Here is a 27,679-nt window from a genome sequence, read left to right on the forward strand (position 1 = left end):
TGGTACATAGCGACGAGCGGTTAGACCTAGCGTAGTATTGCTTTAGCACCCGTTACTTGGAAATGGGCGGGTATAGGCTTTAGGTAATATATGGTCTACTCTTAGACGCCAGGTTGCAAGACAGACGCCGCATAAGGCATTGTACCTGTACGCTAGCTTTGTCATTCGATCTATGGAACTTTTAACGCAGGTTCGGGTAGCCCCCCCCCCCCCCCCCCCCCCCCCCCCCCTAGGTTCGGGTAACACTCCCTAGACTAAGAGAAGGCCAGCACAAGTCCCCCTTTCCACTAGTGCTACGCCACGACAGTGAGATCTGGATATCGAGCACGCAATTTGGACAGCACAGCTACTAATAATCGAGTAGCATTTGCCCTGTCTTGAGTGTGGAACAAAAGTGTTTGCAACCTAAAATATTTTCTTTTGGAAACAATTTTATTTCGCTAGTGGCCACGTGATCGTAGTGGCCGTAGTAAATGACTGATTTAGAGCCGAGTTAGCTGCTCGCTGAGTTAATATACTTATGGCAATCGCTGCTCCCAGCTTAAGCAGTTTTTTTTATATTTACGTTACAGCTTTGTGACCAGCATTTCCGTGAAAGCGACCTCGTATTCAAGACAAGCTACAACGAGTGTCGTCAAGGTCACCGTTCTGAGTAATATCTCTGCCTACCATTCTTAGCTTTATCTATCCATCTAACAATAAATGTGCTCTCAGATGAATTTTGTGCCTGTCTTAAAGTTTATTAAAAGAAACTCTGAATGAAGGTGAAAATTTTCTCGAAAATCATTTCTGCCATTGATACAAATGCCAGGTGGATTGTGTCAAACTTCTCATATACTTCAAAAGACTGGCAATATTAGATAACACAGGTAACACAAGTATAACCCTCTTCATCGCTAGCACAAAAAATTTCAAGATGTAGCTCCAGAGCAGCGTCGAATAAAAAAAAAAAAAACGCAACCGCGTAACTTTAAGTATGATCTCACTACGATGACGTCACATAAGCTTGCACAGGCCTTGGAGTAATGGTGTTGGTGAAGCCGACCAATATGCCGACCAGCGCGGAAGCCCAGCGCATTGCAGCATCGGCCGCGATGCGGCGAGGCCTCTCGTAAGCGGAAATCTGAACTTATCAACAGCCACACGGGGATATGTTTTGGGCGGAACATCTCCCGAGCACGACACCGAGCTAAAAATCAAGAAATGGGATCCGAAAGAAGCTTCTCGGGCAGTGAAGCCCATCGGCAGAGGAACATCGCCTGCCCGAACTCATGTGCCCTTAGTAGCAGCCACGGATAGCAGCGAACCGCCAACGCTCGGAAGGTTTTACGAATAACCTTTCCAGGTGCGTTTGCACGGCGAGCTAATGACTCTGGTTCATGGCCAGTTATGAAAGGTATACGATGCGTCCAGCGTAGTGTGTCCAAAATATTTTATCACCGTCGTGAGTCTTTCGACGACTGTCACTTCTGCGGCAAAAGTCGGGAATCCTTTCGCAACAGCAAGGAGCCTCAGGTATCCACCTACAGCGCTTCCCATGACCCCAGTACGCCACCCGTGCTCCGAATTTGTCTTCATCCCATTGAGCCTGATGTGTTCACCATCATCGGGAGTAATAAAATTTGCTTCATCTGCTGGCGTGAAGGTGAGCTATCCAAACACTGCAATTTGAAGACTGCTGAATCCTACGGTGGAGCAGAGCTAGTGCTCTGGTCTAGCTCCTCTTGTTGCTCTATATTCATTTACAGTTGTATTAACGCGATGGCGTTGACGGCCCGTGCACCACAAAACACGACGTCGACGTTGTGAACGAAAAATAGCGAGCATGACACTGGTAGACGGTAGGGGGCAGCTGACATGGCCGAGTCCTGGCTGGACGTAGGGTTTCCTGACGTTACGCTCGGCAGGAGCTTGGACCTCTTCTTTCATATGGAAGTCCTCGCAAGCAAGTTCATACGGCTTGGTTAAAGTGGGAATTAATACGTGGGGACGATAGCCTGCGCTATCGCGTCCTACCCTTAAAGAGAGAGCTTAAGTGTGTTTCATAATTTTTCTGTCCAGTACCGTTTCTTCGTAGCTCTCCAGTCTTTTATCACCCTCGTTTTTCGTTCTAGTTCCGCGTACGTTAAGATACCACAGGCGCGTGCGGCCCTTCTTCCAGCTGACAAACATCATCTATCTTATTTTGTTATCCTACAAACATACGATTACATTAACGGCTGGTATAGTTCGATTGTTCCGGTACAATGAAACGTTACACGTAACTACAGGCTCGCCCTCTGTAGCACCAGTGAGGATACGTTAGTCAGATTAATCGCAAAAGAAAAAAAAAATCCCAGAGCTGCACGCAAGTCGCTCTAAAATTTTCATCTAAAATTTCCATCTTCGTTGTGATCATTTAGTTTTAAAGTACAGGCCCAGTGTTTAGCGTCAAGACGTTTTGATTAAGCTTTTAACGCCAAGCTGCGGGCTGATTTGCTAAGCCAAAACCACGGCAGCATTCAATAAAGAAACCAATATGCGAGAAGGTACGTTTATTCCCATTTTTGTAGAATTTCTTCTCACAGTCTTTGGGAGAAGGACTGTTTTATATGATCAAGGACGCGCCATGAAAAAGAGAAACATCATGGGGGAGAGCCCTGAATGGGAACAATTCAGACGTAATGTAGGCGTTTTCGTGACGATTAGCACGCAGGCAAAGGAGTCATAGCTCCAGTCCTTAGCCGCCGTGTGCTGGCGTGTACCCCTTCGTGGCTCTGTAGCAGATACTTGCCATCAGCTTTTACACCTGTGCGCTTTTGTGTTTGCGAGTTATATGCGAGGGCGCACAAACATGTGATGAATACGTAATGATTTCATTTGGCCTTATAAAATGAACACAGAGGAGAAAATGTAATTGGCATACATCGAGGGAATATGGGCTTCTAATCACGAAAAGGCCACTGTTACTGAACGCGAAGCTCTTGTAAGGTAGAAGACGGCAAGAATTGAAAAGCGATTCCCGGTGGCACGGCCTGTTCTCGCAAGATACAAGCGTCCTGATGCGCAAGGGAACTTGGAGCCTTGCGTAACAGCGCGAACAGAGTACAGAAAGCACGGCAACCGAAACAGAGTCAAAAGAGGAGGCTGAAAAATGCGCGTTACGGTTACACGTCCGAATATTTATTAGTTTCTGTGTCAACCTGCTGGTGCGCTTCAATCACACAATGAAGATGAGAAAAGACGGCCGGAATGTTGGAAGCATATAGAAAACGTATATTTCAAAGCGCCACAGGGGGCATGCTCCATTTTACTATATATGGTGCGGTTTCGGCGCTTGGAAGCTATGCGCTTTGCATGCCCGGGTGGTCTCGTTTTTGACGAGCCTCGGTTTACATGTGCGGATAAGAACTTCAAGTTCTCCTCGGACGACGTTCGTGCCGCAGCATGCGCCTCCCGATTAAAAAAAAAAAAAAAAGAAATGCACGAACTATGTAGACGGTATAAGGTATACCAGATTTATGAAAAGGATGGAGAGGATGGAGCAGCGTGAAAACGTTCGGAGCTGTCATACGTGCTCGTTACTCGGCGGCTCGGATTGCTGAGAGAGGAAAAGAAGGTAGAAAAAACGGCTCTAAGCTATAGAATACCATGGCTTCATGTAGAAAAAAAAATAGAAGACACGGGATTAAAAAAAGTAGCACATCATGCACAGGGTTTAAACAACAGTCTATAACGGAGCCTGATCGAGTGGCATTAACCGCTACGCCACGCGGAACGGCGGAACAGCCTGTATTATGTCTGTGTTATTTTAGTTGCGTTTCCTAAGTTCGCTTTTTCGGAGTGATTGTTTTCTCAACCGCTGAAAGGGCGGGCGTAGCTAAACGAATATCCTGTAAGCGTGCTGAATCTTTTTGCTCGCTTTTAGGCGGCGTCACCGGGTTTTGCACAGGGATCGAGAATACTCTAATTTCTCAATGCTCGCTGCTCTGCTGTAGTTTCGGTACGCACGTAATTCTTGCTACACATAGAGCTAAGTGGCGCATCAGTTTGCGGCTTAACGAGGAATTGAGCTTACTTGCGTCCTGCGGACATTTTCGAGTAAGCCGTTCAGGTGTGAAAACTTACCGCAGCGTTGAACGAAGTACAGCTCCACTGATATCTCAGGGGTAAGAGCTTTCAACGGAGGAACTGGAGGAAGTTGCGCAAAACAGGCCCTGTATTCCTTTTTTCCCCCACAATGCACGGTTCACCCCTTGCTAATACTTTTAAAAACGCCGGTACATAGCAGCCTCTATAAACATCATTGGCAGCAGTGGCTTGTTGGTGCACAGCTGGTGCACCGCTAGTTTCGTTCACTGCCGACACTGCCACTTTGTCGCCGCTCGGACATTCTTGATATCCAACTAGTCTAACTGCCTCAGCTCTAGAAAGCATCGCGCGTTATGTGGGGATGAGGTCACTAATTCTAGGCCACCGCGAGAACTTCGTTGTTGAGTTCGGGAATGGGACCCATGGCTGGTGAAAAACGAAGCGACGGCTTTGGCCCACAGTAGCTTCAGTTACTGCTCAACGCAGAGTTTGTTGCTTGCCAACAATGACGAAGTTCATGTTTACGCCATGGTTTGAGTCATTTTTTGCCTATGGTGTCAAAGCAAGTCAAAGGAGAAACTTAGTTTTAGTCAGTCTGACGAAAAATGCTTTTAAATTTCGGATCGAAAGAACTTTGCAATAAATTGTCTTTTGCTGCCGGACAATTGAGTCACAACAAATGCATGAAATGTTGTACTATCTGATTCTGCTGATATCAAAATCTCAATAGAGCTGCTCTCAGTGTCCTTGTAATGAAGCCCGTAGAGTTTGTGCAAACACCAAAAACGCTGTTCGTTTACAGTGATACAATTTGCAACAAGAATTTTGAATATTTGAAATGGTACCTTAACTGCTTTTGTTCTCATGTCTAAACGCTGCAGTACAGAAGTGATCAGCCTTGCACCCTGCGGCCATCTACAACGGCTGCAGTGAGGGCAGAGGTGACATTTTGATGCTGTGGAATGTAGTGCGAGTATAGAATGACCATATAGGCATATGGACATATGGAGTAACGAGCTTTAAAGTGCGCATCCGTCAACGCTATTTTAAATTGAGTTTCACCTTACGGTCGTGTTACTAAGATGGCGGTGCATTTTTGAAGCACGGCATCTGGCTTCGGAGAGGACGCGTCTTTCTTATCAGTCGTTTCATTACGTTCGCTGGGCATTAACGGCGCATTGCGGGCCTTCTTTCGGCTTCGGCTCACGTACAGCCACATTTCTGAGGAATAAATACTTTTTATTTCTTGCTTAGAGTGCTTTACTATGCTTCTCACGGGCCTAAAGACAGACGTCTATTTGACTGCAAAAATAGATTTTCTCCCGAAAACTTGATGGTGCCACTACGGTGAAGATTTCACCACCGAGATTCCTACCTGTTGCGAAGGGACTATACCACTATATAATTATCATCATCATCATCATCATTCACCACAGCTTTGTTTGAATAGGGTGAGAGAAATGTATGCATGTAAAAAACATTTCACCGTTAATTGCTATTCAAAAACTTTCTAACGTTATTTCAAATTTCGGTTACGTAGATGGCGTTCATATGCACTCTTGCAATCATATCTGCCTGAGCCGCGAGCAGATGACGTGGCACAGACGAGAACCACCCAGCACTCTCTCCTGATAGTATGAAGAGCTTCCGTAGTGCTGCAAGTAACTTACGAGATGGGGCTAAAGAATGTGTCGCCGGTGCGCTGCGGAGCAAGGCGGCGCCATATAACTTTGGCCGCCGGGCTCGAGATAGTCGTTTACTGAGCATATAAGGTCAATATAAAGGGCTGCAGTGTTCGTAGGTCCGACGCCTGTGACAGCTTCCTATTAGCGCGCTGCGTTATGTAGTGAAATAGATGTTAGAATACTATAGGCACCCTTCAGATGTAACGCCGGTGCCGACGAGAGCGCCCCTCGCGTCAGCGCGAGTGTAAGGTGGGGGCCGCCCACGGGCAGCCCCGCCACTCGGACGCGGCTTTGTTTGTGTAGCTCAAAAGTTCGCTCGCGTGCTTCAGCCGCTATAGGTCTCCGTCCAAATAACGAAAGCTGCAGTGGAAACCCTCTAGAGTAAAGTCCCTAGGACCAGCAAGAACCTTAGCTATATCAGGGTCTTTACTTACATCAGCTGTTGGTGATGACATGGCCTTGAAGATGCTGTTTGGTACTTAAACGGCTACTTACACAACATGGCTGGTTAGTTTATGAGGGAAACACCCCGAAATAGCTTCCACCCTTCTCTTATTCTCTCCTCGAGCAATTTTTTTTTTTTTTCAGTTATCAGACTGTGAAAGTACCGGCTTAACATGACTGCAACGCGAGTTTGATTTCATGTGAAATGCGAAGCTTTGCGTGAGCCCTGCGTCGCCTTCAGCTGTACCCGTATCATTCAAGAGCCCATGCATATATAGTTGATAAATGCTCGCAACCCATTCAGGCGCGCCAAACTGCACACGCCGTGCCTCCACTGCCTTCAGCTTCGCGCTGCCTAATGCTGCGAACTTCTGGCCGTATCATCACTTCCTAATTTATCGCTGCACGTTTACTCGTTTTATTTTCTCAACGATCCGCCCCGCCTTCTGCTCACGTTCGGGGCCAGCTTTACACCCGCCCCCCAACCACGCTCACCGCATGCTTTACCTCAAGGCTTCAGGGTCTCTAAAGCTAGCTTTTTCCCAGTACTCAGTAGTCCAGTGGTGAAGCCATCTTAAAAATAATTTTATCGTTTCTTTTTGTAAAAAAAAAAAATGCAAACACTGCCTCGCGATCATGGATTGGTGTTGTGCCGCAATATTATTTCACGGGAAGTAGTAGCCATGTCCAGACACACTTTACTGCAACCAACTTCAATTACAAATGTGATTACTATAAAAAAAAAAAGAATGTACTGCTCGTCTATGAAAGACGAATTGGGACATCATTTCACTTTACTATATCCGAGTTTGTACTATAGCACGCTTCTATCGAAAATACGCCCTCGTTACAAAGTCCACCCTGTTTCTCACTTTTGGTGTGCCTTAAAGCGGGTTATAATAAATTGTTTCTTTAATCGTGACTCATCGGCGTCCTACAGAATGTCAGCGTGTACGTACAAGTAATTTCTATGTAGAAGAAATCCGACTACGAGCATTGAAGCACTGATTACTCTGTGACATCTCTTAGGAAGCACACTTCCGTGCTTTTTGATAAGTTTTCCTCTCAGATGCGTATTTTAAATATATATATAGTAGGCGCTATAATAGTCGGCGCTGATGAACACTCTCAAGGTTCGTATACACACAACATTAATACCCAAGAAAGTAGCAGGTGGGACAGCGGCCGATGTAGCTCAGTTGGAAGAGCACCGGACGCGATATTCGGAGGTCGTGGGTTCGGTTCCCACTATCGGCACGTTGTTTTTCCTTCTACTTTGTGTTTATCTTCCCCTAAACAGATTACATTACTAATTTATGTGATTACTGAAGTAAAAATTAAAAAAAAGACAAAGTACAATCCCCAATGCTTTCCTTGGCCTCGCCGACTGTTGGCTTCCTTCATTCATATATATATATATATATATATATATATATATATATATATATATATATATATATATATATATATATATATATATATATATATATATATATATATATATATATTATTTGCTATTCTAGCTATCATTTCTGCTATTCATTAATGACATAACAAGCCAAACTGATGTAAAAATGAGACTATTTGCAGACGACTGCGTTCTCTACCATGAAGTTAGACACCCATCGGACCAGGTGAAACTAAACAGGGCATTAAACAATGTCTTTCAGTGGTGTGAAGACTGGAGCATGGTAATTAAGAAAGAAAAGACAGTTTCTATGTCCGTCAGAATGAAAAAATTCCCACGTAAGTTCACCTATGGCTCCGACACCACTGCACTACGATCTGTAACAGAATACCGATATCTTGGCATCCGTATCACATCAGACTTAAAATGGACAATGCACGTGCAGCATGTAGCAAAACAAAAAAAAAAAAGCCATGAACAAGCTCTTTTTCCTTAAACGTGCCTTAAATAATTCGCCTTCCGGAATAAAGCTCCAGGCATACACTACGCTTCTCCGCCCAATGCTAGAATGCGGCAATATCGCAATGGTTTCCCTGCAGAACAGGCTGCATAAACATACTCGAGAGTGTGCAGCGAAAAGCTGTGCGATTCATCTATAACTGTTACAGACGGACAGGTTCACCGACTGAACTTTTACATAGTGCGGGGTTTCACCCCTTATCTAGCCGGTCAAGACTGCATCGCCTGAAAGTCTTATACCTACTGCTACACAATTCATACAAGATTAACCCCGAAGACTTCGCGAAAAAAAGCCAGTCCAGAATAACACGTCATAAACATCCCCTCTTTCTTGAGGAATTTTTCTGTAGCAACAACACTTCTTACTTTTCTTTTTTTTTTCCCTCAAACAGTGCGCGATTGGAATGCACTTGACGCCTCAGTTGTAAGGCAACCTACAGTCCAAAAGTTCTTAGAGCTTGCCGAGCCTACTTTGTTGTCCTGAAGCTGTCTGAATTTGTGTCAAAGCTCCGGTGATATGCTTTCTATTATATAACTGTTTTTTTTTGGTGTTCTTTGTGCTATTTTATGAATGTTTTCCATATTGAATCCGCCACATCAGCAATTATGTCCATGTCATGCAGTTCATGTCCACTTCTGTAAAAACCCCATTGGGGTTGACAGTATATAAAAAATATATATATATATATATATATATATATATATATATATATATATATATATATATATATATATATATATATATATATATATATATATATATATATATATATATATATATATAAGATGCTGGAGCTGCCTGTACATTTTGCGTGAAATGTACGCCGAGTGCTCGGCTTGTACGCAGCAGACACAGGAAAGCGACATCAGACAGCAGCTGGGGGCTATCAGTCGATATAGGATCGTGTCCGCCTGATAGGTTGTGGACATGCGCGGCTCTACGCTTCCGTGCAAGCCCTACCTCTACAATATTGTCACAGAAGCCAGTGAAACTGGTTCAGCAGGTTTACTTAGGATTAAGTAAAAGCACCGGCAAGATCAGGCACGGAACCGACTGGCGGGCAAGCACCGAGAGCGAAGAAGACGAGCGCGTACCAGTCTCCCGAGCTCGCCACATGGCGGCGCCAGTACGATGACATTGCGGCATTGCCCCTCCCGGTGGAAAAGGCATCGTCCCGATGCCGAGTGGCGAGGTCGAGGATAACCGTAGTCGGCGAGGATGCGCGTTCACATCAAGTAGTTAAAGGAAGCAAAGAAAAAAACACACATGTAGCTTGACCTAGCGGGAGTAGAAGGGCTTCATCCTGGCGACATGTACGACTTCCGATTGTGCTTGCCGTCGGGATGAGCGAACAGTTCCTTGCGGGGTCACTTCGTAGGTGACGTCGCTGAGTTTGTGTTGTACTTCGTACGGGCCGAAGTAGCGGCGCAGAAGCTTCTCTGAGCGACCCCGCTGGCGAACAGGTGTCCACACCCAAACCTGATCGCCAGGGTTGTAAATTACCTCCCTGTGACGAAGGTTATACCGTCGAGCATCTTTACCTTGCTGTGTCAGGACTCTCAGTCTAGCCAGCTGGCGAGCGGCCTCGGCATGCTGGACGAATTGGTCGGCACCGGCAATCGATGGTTGGGCAACATCTGGCAGTAGCATTGCATCCAGCATGGTAACAGCTTCGCGACCGTACACCAAACGAAACGGCGTAAAGCGGGTCGTTTCCTGGACGGCGGTGTTATAAGCAAATGTTGCATACGGTAGTATTTGGTCCCAGTTCTTATGATCTTCGTTGACGTACATAGAAATATCGGCGATGGTCTTATTGAGTCGCTCAGTAAGGCCATTCGTCTGAGGGTGGTAAGCTGTTGTTCTGCGATGACAAGTTCCACTGAGCCGCATCACTTCCTGGGTTAGAGCTGAAGTAAATGCCGTGCCTCTGTCGGTTAAAACGATCGCAGGGGCACCGTGACGAAGGACCAGATTAAAGATGAAAAAGTTCGCAATATCATTAGACGTGCCGCTGGGAAGAGCTTTCGTCTCACAATAGCGGGTTAGATAATCTGTGGCGACTATAATGTACCTGTTGCCCAATGATGACGTAGGAAATGGCCCGAGCAAGTCCATACCGACTTGGTGAAAAGGTACTCGCGGAGGAACAATAGGCTGCAGCAGGCCGGCCGGCTTGACAGGTGGTATCTTCCGACGCTGGCAATCACGGCACGTCCTAACATAGCGCTGAACCATAGCGGCAAGCTTGGGCCAGTAGTACTTTTGTCGTACTCGTGCCAAGGTGCGCGAAAAACCGAGATGTCCGGCAGAAAGCTCGTCGTGGCATGCCTGCAAAACGTCGGTACGGAGCGGCGTTGGGACAACCAGCAGATACTGAATGTCTGTGGAAGCGTAGTTTTTCTTGTAGAGGACGCCGTCACGCAAGCAGAATGACGACAGGCCACGCGTGAAAAGGCGAGGTGGCGATGAGGCGGTTCCTTCGAGGTAATCGATGAGGGGCCGCAGTTCGGTGTCGTCTCGCTGCTGTTGAGCGAGATCTGGCGTCGAGAGAGCGCCGAGAAAGACGGAGTCATCTGTTTCACTTGAAGAGCACGGGATAGGGTTTCGGGATAGGCAGTCAGCGTCACTGTGTTTCTTGCCGGACTTGTACACAATAGTGACGTCGAACTCCTGTAAGCGGAGACTCCAACGGGCTAACCTGCCTGAAGGATCTTTAAGGTTCGCTAACCAACAGAGTGAGTGGTGGTCGCTGACCACTCTAAACGGCCGACCATACAAATACGGCTGAAATTTTGTTACCGCCCACACAACTGCAAGGCACTCCTTTTCGGTAGTAGAATAATTCGCTTCGGAACGAGACAGGGTGCGGCTGGCGTAAGCAATCACCCGCTCAACGCCTTCTTGCCACTGAACGAGAACTGCACCGAGGCCAACGTTACTGGCGTCGGTATGCAATTCTGTGTCGGCCTCCTCGTCGAAGTGGCCAAGCACGGGCGTTGTTTGAAGGCGCTTGCGAAGCTCCTCGAAGGCCCTTTGCTGCTCGTGGGCCCAGATGAAAGGCTGGTCGTCCTTTGTTAGACGAGTCAATGGTTCCGCTATTCGGGAGAAGTCGTGCACAAATCTCCTGTAATATGCACAGAGGCCCAAAAACCGACGCACGGAACTTTTATCAGTGGGGGTCGGGAAAGCAGCTACGGCAGCCGTCTTCTCTGGATCAGGGCTAATTCCCTCAGCACTCACGACGTGACCTAGGAACTTGAGCTGTTGGAATGCAAAGTGGCATTTTTCTGGTTTTAGTGAGAGTCCGGCCCCGCGGATGGCATTTAGCACGGCCGTCAATCGTTTGAGGTGCTCTTCGTAAGTCGCAGAGAAAATGACAACGTCGTCAAGGTAGACGAGGCACGTCTGCCATTTCAGGCCGGCTAGGACAGTGTCCATCATTCTTTGAAAGGTTGCGGGAGCGGAACACAAACCGAATGGAAGCACCTTAAATTCGTACAGTCCGTCAGGTGTAATGAATGCGGTTTTCTCTCGATCACGTTCATCGACTTCGATCTGCCAGTACCCACTGCGTAGATCGAGCGATGAAAAGTATCGGGCGTGGCGAAGTCGGTCGAACGAGTCATCGATTCGAGGCAATGGGTAGACGTCCTTTTTCGTAATTTGTTAAGCCTCCTATAGTCGACACAGAATCTGAGTGCTCCGTCCTTTTTAGCGACCAGCACAACTGGTGAGGCCCATGGACTTGTGGACGGCTGGATGACATCATCGCGGAGCATTTCATCAACTTGCGCCCGAATAGCCTCTCGTTCTTTCGGCGATACTCGGTAGGGGTGTTGGCGGATAGGGCGCTCGGTGGGATCAACTATAATTCGATGTTTGGTTACTGACGTCTGCTTCACTTTGGAAGTGACGGCAAAGCAGTCACGGTAAGTGTCCAGAATTGCTTGAAGGCGGCGTTTCTGGGTATGAGACAAAGCTGGGTTCACGTCAGTTTGAACAGTATGTCCAGTGCTCTCGGGAGGGTTCTCGTTGGCCAGCGAAAGGGCGAAATGGGCGGATGGCGCACTGACTTCGTCAAAATAAGCGATAGCTGTACCTTGCGGTAAATGGCGGTATTCGGTACTAAAGTTCGTTAAAAGCAGTTCAGTTCGTTTATTTCTCAAGGCAAAGATCCCCCGAGCGACGCAGACTTGTAGGCTCAACAATAAATTCACGTTCGTTTCCACGAGGCCTTGCAAGGCGGGAGGGTTGTGGCACTGCACTGTAACAAACAAGCTGGTGCGTGGAGGTAGAGTGACATGGTCGTCGCACACTCGGAAAACTGGCCTGTCTGTGTAGTCGTCGTTGTGCTGTCTGCACTCGTCAGAAATTGCGCGGTGAGTGGAAAACGTCACCATGAAGTCACGGAGGTCGATGATTGCTTCGTTTTCTCTAAGAAAATCAAGGCCGAGAATCAGGTCCTTGGAGCACTCTGCTAGCACAACAAAGCAGCACGAGAAAGTTACGTGGTGAATCTCGACGCGAGCGGTGCACACTCCGAGCGGCGTTACCACGTGCCCTCCGGCTGTCTTTATCGGGGCTCCGTGCCAAGGAGTCAGGACTTTTCGCAGAATGATAGCAAGGCCATGACTCATAACGCAAAAATCAGCGCCGGTATCTACAAGGGCAGTCGTGTTGTGGTTGTCAACGACGATCGGCATTTCGGCGGAATGTAGCTCACCGTCGACAAAGTGCGGCGTGTCAGGGATCGTCGGGCTGACGGGTCGTTCGTTGCGTCGAATTACGGCGTCGAAGGTAAGCTTCTGTGATCGTCGGGAGGTCGTCGGACTCGTTGGTCGTGCGGTGCGTCGATTGGGGGCGTCGGAGGAAAACTTCGGCGATCGTCGAAAAGTGGTCGGACTGTTGGTCGGATCGAAGGGTTGGAGGTCGGTCTGTGTGATCGAATCGGTGAGCGGAGGATGTTGGTCGTAGTGTCCATCGACGGCGGCCCTACCCCCGAGGGTCGCCGTCTTCAGTTTTCCCGGTGCGGACTTGGGGACTGCCTGAGGAAAGAACGGCGGCTGTTGGAAAACTGTCTCGGCGGTGGTGACCTGGACTGGCGTCGCTGGAGGGACGCAGGTGGGACGTGGTCGCTGAGGTATTGGTCGATATCCCGAGGTCGTTCGCCATAGCGCGGCCGAGGGGCATTCGGGGGAAATCCGCGCAAGCCTATCCGACGGTACGGGCAGTGGCGCAGAACGTGACCGGCTTCGCCGCAGTGGAAGCACAAAGGCAGATTGTTCGGCGTGCGCCACGCGTGTGCTTTGCGAACGGGTGGTCGAGGTTCAGGCACACCAGTCGAAACTGGATATTGCGGTGGAGGATGTCCGGGAGGAGCAGGGTTGCTGGGTGCCAATTGTTCAGGCGCAGGGGTACGCAACACGTCGCTGTACGTTATGATCTGTGGCGCAGGCGGCTGGGGTGATGGTACTGATGGCACTGCTTGGCGGAGCTCTTCGCGCACAATATCCGAGATGCCCCCAACACGTGGATGTTGTTCGAGAGAGGGCAGCTTTTGCAGCTCTTCGCGCACGATGCTTCGGATAAGCTCTCGAAGGGCTTCCCTGTCGTTTCCGGCCATTGGCAAGCGGAAGTCTACAGCAGCAATGTTCGCAGAGCGATCGAAATGTACAAATCGCTGATTCAAGGCACGCTCGATGCTTGTTGCTTCTTTCGTAAAATCAGCAACAGTACGTGGAGGATCACGTACAAGGCCAACGAACAGCTGCTCCTTGACGCCTTGCATAAGGTAGCGCACCTTCTTTACCTCCGACATGGACGGGTCCGCCCGGTTGAAAAGCCGAGTCATTTCTTCCACAAACATGGCGACGCTTTCATTAGGCCGCTGTGCTCGGGACTGTAGAGCGAGTTCGGCCATCTCTTTTCTTGCATCGTTGCCGAACGTTGCGAGCAGCTGCCGCCGGAAATCCTGCCACGTGGAAATGGTAGCCTCATGGTTTTCGAACCACATCTTGGCGGCGTCTTCTAGTGCGAAATAAACATTCTGCAATTTTCGCTCCTCGTCCCACGCATTAAACACAGCGACCCGGTCGTAGCTGGTCAGCCAGTCCTCAACGTCTTCGAACTTGTCGCCATGAAACGGCGTGGGCATACGTGTAGTATGGCAGATCAGCTGCTGGGCACTCACGGGAAACTGAGTGGTGGTCTGAATTGCCGCTGTAGTCATCGTGGTTCGCGGTGGGGAAACAAGAGGACCACACTCGGGTGCTAAGCCTCTCAAGCGATGGCTCGCCTTGTGCACAGGTGTCGTGTCCACGGTGTGTAGATGGGCGTAGGGGGCAGCCAGAGGCTCTTCGTACATGGAATCTACCCAGCACCTCCACCAAAAATGTCACAGAAGCCAGTGAAACTGGTTCAGCAGGTTTACTTAGGATTAAGTAAAAGCACCGGCAATATCAGGCACGAAACCGACTGGCGGGCGAGCACCGAGAGCGAAGAAGACGAGCGCGTGCCAGTCTCCCGAGCTCGCCACATGGCGGCGCCAGTACGATGACATTGCGGCAATATACTGAAGGCGCTTGTTTGGCAGTGCGCCGGTCTCTTGCCACTCAAAAGTTTGAAAGCGACTTTGCATCTTCGCTGCTGACGAATTACATCGAAAAACACTCGATTTGTAACCAGCCTTATGAGGTCATAGTCGCGATGCCCGCGTTTCGAACCTGAATCTTGTTATTCGATGCGTAGTTATTGTTTTCACGCATTGGGGCTCGTAATGCTATATAGTTGCAGTCTTGCGTGAGAAGCGGACTGTGCTCTTGTTGTCTTCCACCTGGCGAAGGGAACACGAAGTGTGGTATTCGTCCCATTTACCATACATTGGTTGTAGAGGTGTGCGGCACGCGGTACAATGCGACTGGAGGATCAGCGCTCTCTTTGAAGAGAACTTCGTCTCCGATCTAATACGACAAAAATGGCCACCCATCGGTAGGCTTTCTTTTAGTGTTACAGTACTACTACTCGCATTCTTACAAAAAACGTGATGTCTGAGGCCGATTTGACCTTTGACCTTTCGGAGGGACTTCTGGTGCCTACAGAAACAAGTGTGACAGATAGAGTGTATTTTCTTTCCTGTAAACCAGTCATAGAACGGCGGTAACTTTCATGCGTCTAACGGAACGCTGTTTGTGTTCGACAAGGGGCACACGATGCACCGTGTGCAGCAGCAATGCTCAGGCTTTCGCATTTATCCACTGCTAGTTCTGCAGTGCTTTCGATACATTTAGTACTGCAGCACACATGCAATGTGTGGTCTGGAAGCATGGCAGCCTGGTTGATGCAGCAACAAAAGAAAGTTTAATAACTGAGGCACAGCAAACACAATCCTGTCAAAATGCTCTACTGCTGCACGATATTCTGTGGTCAACTGAGTTAAACCGTCTGTACTTTTTTCTTCTGCTTCGAGAACCCTGGATTTGGTTTTATCCTTTTTGATTCTAATTCTGCGCAGCATAGCCTTGCTGAGGAAGAGTGGTCGTCACCGCTGCATGATGAAAAAGAATCACGTGTTTTACGCCATTTCAATAAGGACGCCAAACGTGTTCCCGCCGGAATGGAATCGTTGGCGAGACCGTTTGGATATGTTCCAGGTATGACTCCGGATATGACGGAAATGATATCACTCAGCAGCGCTGGTTCGGCCAACGCTGCTAGGAGCGAAAGGGTGTGGTGAAGGTGAAGAGGGGTGTCAGACAAACAACGATGGTAGGTTAGGAAATGCGGGACACTTTAACGGAATATTTGAATGAAATTTTTAGATTATTCTAAACACATTGCCATTACAACCAGGCATATTAAGGAAACGTTCGGTGAAACCAGAGAACACTTAGGAGAGTCTTTCTTTTTTTTTCATCAGTCATAGCACTCGCATGACGTCATGCTGAGCAAATTCAGTCAAAACGTAACACAGGTGAGTTGTTGCAGACAACACTATCGAGCCTGTGTGGCTGGCGTGACCTTGAGGCTGCACTAAAGGGGCAAGCGTAAACAACAACACCAGTACCTGCCTTGTAATTTCACTTTACTTCCTTCGCACAGCACCACTCGAGTGCTCTAGGCAAGTGTGACCGACTCTGTATATGCGTTTAAGCGGTTGTTGGTGGTTTATGGGATTTAACGACCCGAATCGACTCAGGCCATGAGAGAAGCCGTAGTGGAGGCCTCCAGAAATTTCGACCACCTGGTGTTCTTTAACGTGCACTGACATCGCACAGCACACGGGTGCCTTGCTTTTCGCCTCCATCGAAAAGCGGCCGCCGCTGCCGGGATTGGATCCCGCATCCTCGGAAACAAAAGTCGAGCGCCCTAACCACTCACTGCAGCGCCGCGGTGAGGGTATATGCGTATAGCATCTGCGTAAACTTTCGTTCATTGTCGCTGTACTAGGTTTTCTGGCTCGGCACATGTAACTCGTCTCACTTAGTAATCGCTTTTGATTACTCCCGAAAACTATTTCATAATGCTGTTAGTAATGTTGCGCTGCCAAGCCAATATTTTCTGTTTCTTTTTGATATAGATTGTGCACAAATATTGGGTATAATTAATCGAATTAGGCGTACCGGCACTGCTTTAAGACTTGCTTCGAGCGCCATATTGCACGTTGGAGCCCAATTGAAACAAGACGTTAATTTCTTACGAATGTCACAAAAAACGGAAGAAGTTTTTATAATTGCGGGCCATGTAGTACTTGCAAGGTTTGAGTTACCGAGAAACGCCAAATTTTTGCTTCTGTTCATATCAAAAGGGGGAAATGATTATTGCGATCAGTGGTCGCTGGAAAAGGTTAAGTTTCGAGGACGAGCAAGGACTTAAATGAAGTCGCACGGTTTATCTTTTTTAAACACCTTCTGCGCCAACAAATATTTGATTAGGAACGACGTCATACAAAGAAAAAGTTTGACGCTTTTGGTACTTGCCGTATAGCCAGTGTCTAAGAAGTAAACTATCGCAGCGTTTTCTCGAAACATCAGACATCCAAAGGGACACAAAATAATTAAAAAATTTGGTAGACTTCCATGGTCTTCAGCACGTTTTATATTGTAATATGCAGCAATGATTGGTTTTATCTCTTCTGCGTTTAATCTGTTCATTCCTCTGTAAAAGGAAGATTAGGGCACCAGAATGCGACAAAAACCCGACGAGAAGTAACTATAGCACCAGTCGATAGTGAAGGGCTGCGCACTCGCAACGACGCGATTAGGCTTAGGAGTGTTACGGCTTAATCATTAAAAACAAAGCTGCGAAGGCTTGCAGGGAAAAGTACGAACTCCTAGAACAAGAAGATCGGGAGTCCAGTCCATCAGTTTGAAGAATAAGAATGCGTATGTGTCATCTCTCGCCTGGAGTATGACGCACGGCTGCTACAAGAGAAGAAAGTGAATTAGGCGTTTTTTCCCCGCGCGCTGTCGGCGCTTCCTGTGCGTTCTGCGATTCACGTACCCTTCTACGAAGAAAATACGTGTTGTGTTGTCAAGATCACAGCGCGAGATATATATTTAAGGCTTACACACTGAGCAAAAGGATGCCGTGATCCTTTCGCGCTAATGCTTTAGTTCTCGGGAACTGCTCTTAAAAGAAAATTACCAACCAGCGCACACACTTCAGATGCACGCTATTAACACTGCGTGTAAGGTGCTCAACGCCGATTATAATGTATTTTATCACGAAGTTGCATCCTTTATTTTTCCAACTAAATGACGTCTGAATGTGAAAACGTTTATGAGCTCATTGCATGCTCATAACGTAAGCTGACGTTTGGTAGCCGTTATGAAGACATTTGCAAAATGGTCTGCTGTCAAGCATGAAAGCAACCCGTGAACGTGAACTAGGCACCGTCTGATGCTTCGCTTTGACCATTACCTCTGATTAAAAGGCTGCTGTCTTCTGTTTACTCTGCCGAGGTAAATATCCCCGTGCGCTGCGCCCACTCCTTTAAGAGGCTCTCGGACCCTATGGTGTCGAGTTGGACGGAAAGAGAGGGACCAGGACCAGAACTCTAACTAAATGAATAAGTTACGTTCGACTTCATCATTGAATTGATGGCAAGCCTTTTATTGGTGATTGTATTCAGAGGTAAACACCGTTTCGTAGCTTCGAGAATCTATTTCTCACTGTGCTTTTTGTGCTCTGTGCATGCAGCTCCTCAAATATCGACATTCACACTGCTTCATCTGTTAGCAACTGTTAGGGTATTAGCAACACTTAGAAATAGCCTTGCTGTATTAAGGGGGGACGACGAGTCATTAAAAATCTATTTTTGCTATTTATGCATGAAATGCAATGAAAGTTTGGGCCGAAATGCAACTTGTTGTATTGATTTTACAGCTACATTTTGTTTTGAGCAAACTGGCGCACATTTGAGAAATTACAATTAGAACCTTGTAAAGGCATCCTCCGGACGTTTAGTTCTTAAGGAGAAAGTGCACTACCTTTTTGTGCCAAATGTTAACAAGCCCTACCAGTAATAAAGCTATTAGTTCTCTTTTTAGATGATAAGTATACTAAAAAGAAAAAAAAATTAAACTCTAGTGGGCACGTTAATGAAGCCGGTTCGCAAATAGCCCCCCAAATTATATTACAGGTATATGCGAAATTCGAATTTTATTGGTCTGTTCAATGTCTCAGCATGCATGCACTAAATGCAGCATCATGCTACTGTCGTTCTTTAGAAAATGGCGAAAGGATAAATTTTAACAATAGTAGAAAAATGAACCTGAATGCTTATTCCCTCGTTTGCCTCGCAATTGCATCGGACGCTGTTTCTATCTGGGAAACGCGACATTGCAACCAACAAAAAGACTGATTTTTTTTTCATCTTTCTTCTTAATTGTGCAACTAAAATGGATCTTCATCGCAAACATCCTTCAAATGTGCGATATGCTGGCATCACATGTTTTTCCCCACAATCCACATATGTAATGAGGAGTTTGTTAGTCCTGAGTCGCACTAACTTTGTGGTGACAACTGAAACTTAGACACTGTTATTCATACTAATGCTTGTTCTCTCATATACAACAGTGATGAATGCACACTGTTCCTTGAACAGGTTACCTTGACGCTTAACTTAATCATGCTAACCGAAGCATGGCTCTCTGCACGTGAATGAGCCGCTTGTCTACGGGTGGATGCAAAACTTTGCTGTACACCGACACATCGAACTTGCAAACGTGGTGGTGGTTCAGGTGTTTGTCTCTAAGTCAGTCTGTTGCGATTGGCTGTAATAAACCATGCTTAGGAGGCGCCGTGTTTGTAAAACAGTAACAAACTTTTCTGCGATGACTATTGTTTCCCTTAGGGTAAGAATAGTGTGTTATTTTATCCAATCTATTCTTGAATTTGTGCCGGTTTAAGAATAAGCATTTTCCTGGGAGCGTTATCTCGAAAGAGCTTAAAACTGAAAAGCATTCATTGGCTTCTGAAACATGATGTGAGACCTGCACGTGACACTTGGAGTTCCTGATCAGCCAATGATATGGAATTCATGGGCTCGTGGTAAAACAAATATGAAGAAAGCCAACAGCCCCCACAGCCATTGGAATGGAAGAAAGCATAAGAGAATATTATTTTAATATACTTTATTTGTGGCATTAATGAGTGAAAAATAAGCATTGTAACCACTCTCTAACTGAAATATGATTGATTAGAAAGTAGAAAAAACAGCTACATGCCGTCGATGAAATCTGAACACACGGCCTCCGCGTGTCACGTACGGTGCTCTGCTAACTGAGCTACGGCTATTGGATTTTCAGCTTTCGGTGGAGTTTACGTTAAAAGTTAACGCGAAAGCATTTCTTGCCTCATGCTTGGCGCATGAGCAGAAAGTGTGAGCAGAGATTTTGTCTAGAAAGCTTAGCTTCACCAGAAGCGTACTTCGCACTGGGACTGAAATAATAATAATAAAAAAAAGCCATCGCCAGGAATCGAAACGCCATCCTTCTGATCCCCAGCCGAGTACGCAAACCAGTACTGTACGCGGGGCTCGTAAGAACGATGTCGCAATTCTTGCCTAGCGCAAGGGACCCGGGGGACGATGAGGGAAAAGACAACACTGGCAGTAAAGAAAAAAAGAATCAATGAACAAAAAAATTCCCAAAGCTGCTCCCAAGAATAGGTTTCGAAAACCATCGGATGCGTTTCGAAATGTTTGGGTGCCAACCAAAATAAATAAATAAAAAAAAAAAAAAATCAGTGAATCTCCCGTTACACAGACTTATGGAGCCATCTAGCGAAGTTGACACAAAACAGCAATGTAGTCGGCGGGTTTCGCCAAGAAGCAGCACATGAGACACACAATGCGTTAGAAACCAGCAACATAATTAGCAGCGGAAAAATGCTTTCATATTACTGCAGGTAAGCACACCTAAGGTACCTTTCGATTTTTTGAAACTAAAGCTTCGCTACGCTAGGTAAAGTAGTCGTCGCGTAAGCCTCAGTTTGACCTGCAGGTGAGCTTGACAGATACTTCGCCTTACCTTTCTTATAAACCAACTCAGAATTGAAGCGAAATTTTAATTGCGCTAGGTGGAGCCGGTCATAGCGTGACACTAAATTTTACCTCGAAGTGACCATGACCTAATTAAGTGTGGGTGTTCACGATTCCGTGCTGTCCTCCCAAAAGTATACTGCGCTTTCCTTTCCCCATAACCTAACTTGAACGGAGACGCAGCCCTATGTTGCACATGCCAGGGGGTCGAAATTACTTCGTAGACCTCCACTACGGAACCTCTTTCACTCTCCCCACTCTCACTACCACCTTCCTCCCTTCGCTCAACTCTGACAGATACTGCGTCTTTCCTTTCTTATAAACCGATGTACAAGAAAAATAAGATGCCTTCCTTTCCCCAGAACATAACTTGCAGAAAAATTATGAAAAAAAAAGCTCGGATTGAAAAGGCGGTGTTACAAAGGCTATCGCTGCAACACTACACTAACAGTTTCGCTCTATCACTGCGTTCAAACCATGCTTAAACCCCACCAAATTTTTTGATAACTTTGGGAATCTTCGTCAGCGCCACCTTTGATCTTAAAGACGGAGCAGAAACGCGACATAGGAAGAAGTGCCACATAAAATGTGGTCAAATGGCAAGTGAGGCAACTGCGCTAATAAGCTCTGTTCCTCTGCTTGTAACATCAAGACTGCTGGAACCAAGGCGGTAGTTAAGCTATTCATCAGACAGTAGGAAATCGATCGAGAAGATCGTGATAAGGCAAATATGAACAAATCTGGAACCATGGAAAGAAGGAGCGAGCCCCGAATGGAGGAGATTCAGTGGTTGCCACAGCTCAGTCGGTAGAGCACCGCACTGGACTTACGGAGGTTGTGGGTTTACATCCGATCGGTGGCATGTAGTTATTTTCGTTCATTGCCTAATTTGGTACTCAGTTAAGTAAACAAAAAAGAAAAACCAAGTCTGTCGCGTTTCCTCAAAAATTAATGCCTAGCTATTGTTTACAACTTAAAATTGAACTTTCTGAACATCAGTGTTACAGCAGAGAAATATTAGTGTCACAATCTCAATATCCAAGACATGAAGCAAACGTTGCTTCATGTAGGGTAGGGTTCGAACTTATTTCGAACCCTACCTCCATTAGGCTGAAAGTTTATCACGATCTTCTTCGATCTGACTGTAATTATTGCATGTCAGTTTAGCGGGGAAAAAAAGCGTTGCCACGTTTCTGCGTCCAAAGAATAAGAGCCAAACCTTACGTAAACTGAGTACCTCACCTACTTGTTTGAAACAGCTATTCTATCAGCATTAAATTATCAATATCCAGTCTCTTTGAGTCCATCGTCTCGTGCACCATATGTACTTTGCATACTAAAAATATAAAGAATTTTAATAAGTTTATTCACTCTTGTGTTCGAACTTCTGGGTTACATACGCGCCGATTTAGCTTCAAAGAATTGTTGCATTTCCGGTGCTTTCAGCACCCTTTTGTAATTGGCTTGCAACAAATGTTTATGGAGATTTTGTACATGACGGTTTTGGCTATGGAGCATCCTCGTGTACTTATGTTAAAATGAATGGACACTAAATAATCGAGACTTTGCCAATACTATACAACAGCATGTGAAATTTGGATGTGAAATTTTAGGCTTCCTTCTGTTGCATAACACCTTTCGTCTCGTAGTTGTACATTTGCTAATAGTAGAACAATTCAATTAGATTCGTTTTGTCCTTCATGACAAGATTTACGAGGTTTCCTCTATAATTACATTCATTGGAGCTGTAGGTGTGGTTCGCATAACACAATAATAAAATGTAACTGTTACTGTGTCCTTTCTTAATTATTTTAAAAATCTCAGCTAAAACTGCTTAAAAACTTCTGTTACCAGCATACGATTGTATTAAGTTCGCTTATTCTTGCAGCTGCTAACTGTCGTGGGCTCCCTAATTTCGTGAAGCTGTCCTCGCAGCTTTCTTTGCACCAAGTCGGACAATGATGCAGACATCGAAAAGAAAACGAAAAGTAAAGATTACCTAAAGTGAAAATGGAGCTTCGAGCAACCTGTTTTGATTTTTACCCCACAATTGCAGCCCAGAGATTCCACGTTCACAAGAACGTAGATGCATACAAGGATCTTCCATCCATACGTGTCCCCTTTCACGTGAGCGTGTTTCCTTCGCGCTGCGGTTACGCAAGAAGTAACCGCTAATATTGCAATTTTTTATTTTTCCTTAACAAAAATTTCGCGGGTGTATTTTTGTTAAACTAATTATAATTCGAAAGCAAGGAAGCTGCAGCTTCAGCTGTACACGCCCTCTGGGAGTAGCCGCGTCTAGTGGCGGAGGTTTACTATATATCTTCTAGTTTAGACCACCCATTTAAAATGAGCCCAATATTTGCGCGCACAAATTTGTTCAAATACTCCCCTATTACTTAGCACCTAACAATTGAGCAGCGCATTTATGTCGCGTCCATATCTGACCACGCATCATTCCTGAAGGATTTGGAGACAACGGAATGTTAAGCTGTCTTGGTTGCTATGTTGTTATTAGTGTTCCTTACTGCTTATCTCCTTTTTTCTTTGAAGTATAGGACTGTATTATTTGTTCTATTGCGTTCCCTGCCGGTATCGTGCGTGCAGGTAGTTAATTTGTTAGTGCTGTGTGAAATCATTTAAGGCTATATATCTATTTTATAAATACTCAGGTTTAAAAAATTATTTTACTTTATTCCTACGTTTTCACCTGTAAACTACTTATAGTTACCTTGGAAGTGAGATGTTTGCTCATGTGCATGTTACAACCAATCCTGTGCAGTGCAACCCCCCATCCTCTCCCCCTACGTAATGCCCGAAAGGGCAATAAATAAACAAACGGCGCGCTTGATCTCAGAGGTCAGGAGTTTAGCCCTTCTTATGGCGCCGTTTGGCGGCCGCTCCGTCCCCTGTCGATGATGCTTAAAGCTGGTTACACAGCGTGGCACCTACGCTGCAGCAGAACAAAACTGTTCGGAAGGGTTAAGGATGGTGTTTTTGGCCAGATGGGCAACTGAATTTTGTTTTTTCGCGATATCTTTGACTGACTCTTGCACGCCGTCTGCCAAGTTAGGCTGCGCGCCTTTTGCCGGAACTTGTTGTCTCCACCGAAGAGGTAGCGTGTGGGATATTTGGTTACCACAGGGAGATTGTGGCAAGTGTTAGATTTCTTTCAGCACATTTCTCTATGGAATATTAGGTCGTTGTAAAGCGAATAAAGCTGTATCGCGACGTCTGTGATATTGCGTTCCCAGAACACTTGTGCAGGGCCTTATATACAGTGGAGGGCCAGGCAGAGAGGTCTTAAAGAAAGTAAGAGAAAATATGCGTGCCGCCAGGAGCTAAGCCCTTTTTTTAAATAACATACCGGAATGCTACCAGTAAAGGTGTTTTTACAGGAAAGAGGTCCTATTTTCCGTACCCGACCATATTTTTGTACATTGTTGGGAAGGGATTTATTTTGGGGTTGTATTGCAACCAACAATAAAGAAGGGCTTTCCGCTAGACTCACGTGGCATTCGATATTTAAGCATTGATAATAAGGATTGAGTACCATTTGATGTAATTAGGCTTTTCTGCCTTCACTGTATGCGAAGCCAGGCTAATACTGGCTGATCATGATATCCCTATATGTACCGTCTTTGCCAAATGTAACCAGGCTGCGTGCTTCGCTTCTTAGTTGGGTAGTAGAAACTTCATACCACTTATGAAGCATTAAATCTATGGAAAATAAAAAGAGATTCTGTTTTCACTTCTTAACAAGTTGTTACCTTCTGGGAACCCATGTTGGGGCTTTAGAATATAAGCAAGAAGCAAAACAGGCGGTCTGGTTACTTTTGGCAAAGACAGTACGTAGCGATGTGCTCTTGATGTTGATTAGGGTTTACTTTTGTGAAATATCGTGCGTCAAAGCCAGGACATAAAAAACAAATACCGAGTCTTTTTGCCGGCATAACTTGGGATTGTGGCCCTTACACTACCTAGGGATTCGCCCCGCCGGGGTGGCGCAGTGGTTACGGCGCTCGGCTACTGTTCCCAAGGGTGCGGGATCGAATCCCGGCCTCGGCGGCTGCTTTTCGATGGAGGCGAAAAGGAGGGCGCCCGTGTGCTGTGCGATGTCAGCGCACGTTAAAGAACCCCAGGTGGTCGAAATTTCCGGAGTCCTCTACTACGGCGTCTCTCATAGCCTGAGTTGTTTTGGGACGTTAAACCCTACAAACAACAATACCTAGGGATTCCTCTCAACCAGGTTCACAACAGTGGGGCATATTGAGACTCACAAATCGTATCTATTAGACAACAAACTCAGGCGTGGATGGTTCGGGAACTTTCGGTTTTTGCTCGTGCGCAAATTTGCAAGACATTCTTGCTTGCAAAGCTTGCCTACGTACTGCAAGTTCTACATTGTGCGATAAACAAGGTGCAGGCAGTACACACAATACTCGCATCTTTCCTATTGTGCTCTCAGTCGAAACGCATGCGTCGTGATAACCTGTTTCTTCCACGAGAGTTTGGCAGATCAGCTCTTGTTCATATGTTCCTACACCAGCCAGTTTCACGTTTTTCTTTTTCAAATTATCAGAATATCATTTTTTAGTACCTGAGCTCATTAGGTGTCTTAGTTCTCAGTTGCCTTATCTATTCTCACCGAATGGACCGGCGCATGAAGGGACTCTATGGGGATTTAAGCACGCTGCGGACACCTTCAATTTCCTCACTGCGCTGTTTTCTTTAGATCCGAGGTTCTTACTAAGTCTTTGTTCCCAACCTTTGTATCGGCAACCTTATCAGAAGTTTCTTGACACTAGCGTTTGAAAGCGTGTTCAGCGCATGTGCGTTCAGTCTGCTGCAAAAACGTGCTTTCTTAATCTGCACACATCGACGCTCCCTGTTAAGGTAGGTCTTCACGCCAAGCGGATGTTTGTGCCATAGCCAAGAATTGCCACCGGTGTGACACGCCAGAGACTATTACCCACTGCTTTATTCAGTGCTGTGATGATGTGTTTTTCTGAGACCTATTGCAGCCGACGCTAAAGAAGGGCGTCGAAATCACGCCGTATAGTATTCGTTTTTGCTCATTGGGAAGAACCGTGACTTGCTTTATGATTTGTTTATGTTGATGAGGCTATGTAGTTTACGGAAAAGCCGAATGATGGACCGCCATGCTTACAGTGAACTAGAAGTATCTAGTTCACTGTAGCCATGCTTAACCGCCGCGATCATCGAAGTCTTTATACCGAGAGCAGTGTGATTTGGTGCGGGGAGTGCATACTGCTCTGGAAGAGCCGCCTAGTTGGCTCGATGCTTGTGTGTGCCTCCCTGATATTTGACATATGTTATGGTGGGGAATTACTGGATTATAGCGGGCTTGCATTATGTAGCCTGGTAATCTAAGGCATGAGGTGTTTTAGTTTCTGTTCCTTGGAAGTTTTTCCATGCAATAAAGAGAAAAAAGCCGCGGTGGCTGAGTGAATCGCATCACCCCAGCAGAGGAAGAGCGCGGTGCGCGTGAGCATATTCGCCTTCAGGCTCGTATTCTTGCGGCCTTGCCCAGCACCTCAGCGAGGGCTCGTTAGTTGGCGTTGAAAAAATGGGCCACATAAAGGGCTTTTGCCGCACAAGGCGGACTTATTGTTGTCCGATGGCGGAACTGATCACTGCCACATCGAAGCAACTATCTGAGACCGATGACCCCTTACCCAAACATTTCAACCCAAAGAGCCTAGCACCAGGCCGGGGGAAAGCTTGTACTCATAGTAAAGCCGGTGGGTGCCCGGTGGGTGCCCGGCGAACCTGGTACCTCCCGAACACGAGGCGGATGCTCTACCACAAGGCCACGCTTTGGTCTGTGGCTACTGAAGCCGCTGGGCTACTGAATACGACTATCAAGAGTTGAACCGGACCGGTTCCAAATTCCTCCGATGGTCTTTTTTTATATGTTTTTGAAGCTTTACAAGAGGTTCCAGTCAGTCAGCATTCATTCAAAGGCGCGATCACTCTCTTGTTGGCTGGCGAACATGAAAGACCCATCGGGGAGACTCGCGTGTTGGAGCGGCTTGCGGTTGCACTAATATTTTTTTCACTGGTTTATGGCGTGTGTAATACTCTCCGGGCAATAGAGTAAATAAAACATTTTCCTTTGGGTGAAATTCGCTTTTCCTGAGTAAAACAGGAAATCGACAAGAATGTATATAGGGAAGGATAATATATGCTTATGCCGACGGGGTGGGGATGTTCGAAGACGAAAAAGAGTGAGTATCGGGCCAAAACATCCACTTTTAAAGCATAATTTAAATGCCCGACTAAACCCCTTTCCTTCATTCGTGTTAGCGTCCTTCTGCTTGTTACTGGCTTCGTGAGTGCTGGTAACCAACAGTTGTATTCTAGGTTGTGCAGCGCAAGCACAGGCAGCTGCCTCTGGGAAGCTAGTTAGCCGAATAGCTGCTGCGCCCATGCAGAAAGGTGCAATTGAAAAAGCATGGAGATAAGGGCAGCTGTTGGAGGCGGGTTTTCAGCACGACACCATACGAGCGGAGGTCGGCGGTTAATCACCATCGTCATCAGCTAGACTATACCCATTGCCGGGCTAAGGCTTTTCCAATATATATCCAATTAAGCCAATTAAGCTGGTTTTGTGCCAGCTGCACCCACTTGACGCCCGGAAAACTTTGTAATCCACCCGCCTACCTAACTTTCTACCGGCCCCTGCTACTCTATACCCTTCCGTTATAGCATCCAATTTGTAACCCTTGGAAACCATCAGTTACCTTTTTCTCGCATTACACGTCCTACCCACATCCATTTCTTCTTGATGTCGGCTGCAATGTCATTATCTCTGGCTGGTTTCCTGACCGACTCTTCTCGCTTCCCGTCTCTTAACGTTACACCTCCCATTTTGCATTCTGTGGTTCTCTGTGTTGTTCTCACTAGCCGCCACATTTCTATAAAAATAAATTGTAAATTATTCCAAAGGAAATGAAAGGTGCAGTATCTATCACACTTCTTGG

At 46.3% G+C, this 27,679-nt stretch overlaps 1 protein-coding gene across 1 annotated transcript in view; it reads right to left on the reverse strand.

Annotated features, from left to right (window-relative positions):
* The window catches only part of LOC146183945 (nose resistant to fluoxetine protein 6-like), a 213,659-nt gene that overhangs the window by 37,827 nt on the left and 148,153 nt on the right, over nt 1-27,679 (reverse strand). The gene's annotated exons all lie outside the window — the stretch shown is intronic.

This window comes from Amblyomma maculatum, chromosome 7, assembly GCF_055883805.1.
Source record: "Amblyomma maculatum isolate TAMU_Amacu chromosome 7, ASM5588380v1, whole genome shotgun sequence".
Classification (NCBI taxonomy): domain Eukaryota; kingdom Metazoa; phylum Arthropoda; class Arachnida; order Ixodida; family Ixodidae; genus Amblyomma; species Amblyomma maculatum.